The following is a 1,405-nucleotide window of genomic DNA, read 5'->3' as shown; positions in this document are numbered from 1 at the left end:
GAAAACACAGAAGAAAGTGACTCTTAACAAGAGCCTTTTTTAATAATGAATTTATAAGCATATTGTTATGGCCATGAAGGGAAGAGCTCTACAGAAGGAATAGATGGTAAACAAAGAATAATTGTAAAGTATGTATTGTTAATCATTGAAGTGTCACTGAGAATCAATGTTTTAAATATACTGCTGTTGTCATGTTTCTTTATAACAATGTAAAAATATGATGATTTCGCAAATTCACTGGTGACTTCATTCCCCTAACCCTATTTTTTCCCCAGTAAGGTCCTAAATTCTCAAGTCTGACTTCTCCTGCCCCAGGGGTTTTCAGAAACCTAAGCCCCATGGTTGTCAAGGGACTGCTGTGTGTGAAGTGGTAACTGCCCTGAAGGAGCTTACAATCTAGCTGGGGGTAAATGTCTTGCACACAAACACAACTAGACTGTGAGCTTCTACAGGGCAGGGACCTTACCCTAGTCATCTCTCTTCTCACCCTGCACACCCTCACTGTGGGATCTCATCCATTCCCATGGCGTCTACACCACCTGTGTGCTGAGGACCCTCTAGGTCTGAACGTTCTCCTGAGTGCCACACCCAGCTCTCCAGCCATCTCCAAGGGTCCTCCCTTGGGGGATGCTCCGTAGGCACTGCTAACTCAACTTGTTCGCTGAAACCCAGCTTGTCATCTCTTCTCTGGACCAGCCCTAGCTTCTGGGCTTGGTCCCCCAAATCAAAGATCCAGGAGTCACTCTTTTGGACTGGACTTGGTGAAAAAAATTCTTATCTTTCAATGTTAAGTAAAAAAGGGTTACCTCTCTAATTGTGTGAAATAACAAATTTATTTATGTTAAATACCTAGATTGAAAGATAAAGAAATGATTCAGAATGTATTAGTGGTTACTTTTAGAGATGAGATAATGGTTGATGTTTTCTTTTTCTGACACTGTAGTGCTTTCTAAATCTCTTGCAATATACATGTATTATAACCAGCAAAACTGTCCAATAAAAAATGGTTAAAAGGTTTCAACCTGAGTGTCACCTTCTCTGGGAAATATGCCTTGTTCTTTGGTGGTCACACAAAGTTTGAGATGCTGGCTTGAGAAGCCTCAGCACTTATACTTACCCTGTTTGGGGACTTGTTGCACTATATGTGTGCATATGTGTGTGTGTGTGTGTGTGTGTGTGTGTGTTTAAATTCATCTACTAGACTGTACGCTCCTAGAGGGCAGATCTGTGATTTATCCATCTCGAGTTCCCAGTGCCTAGCACACAGCCGACGCAGGTAACCGCTCAATACATGTTTGTTCTTTAAAATGAAGAGATAGAGAGAAGGAGGCAGAACACAAAAAAAAGGACTTTAGGATTCTAAGGGTTTTTGTTTGCTTGTTTGTTTTTGTTTTTTAATTTTTGG

At 40.9% G+C, this 1,405-nt stretch overlaps 1 non-coding gene across 1 annotated transcript; it reads left to right on the top strand.

The window, feature by feature from the left end:
* The first annotated feature begins 382 nt into the window (after positions 1 to 382).
* On the top strand, positions 383 to 451 carry MIR708 (microRNA mir-708). Its single transcript, NR_129474.1, has one exon. It is a non-coding gene; the product is annotated as a microRNA mir-708 (primary transcript).
* The last annotated feature ends 954 nt before the right edge of the window (positions 452 to 1,405 follow it).

The sequence above is a fragment of the Tupaia chinensis genome, unplaced genomic scaffold (assembly GCF_000334495.1).
Source record: "Tupaia chinensis unplaced genomic scaffold, TupChi_1.0 Scaffold139431_1, whole genome shotgun sequence".
NCBI lineage: Eukaryota > Metazoa > Chordata > Mammalia > Scandentia > Tupaiidae > Tupaia > Tupaia belangeri.
This window is presented reverse-complemented; position numbering and strand designations above follow the sequence as displayed.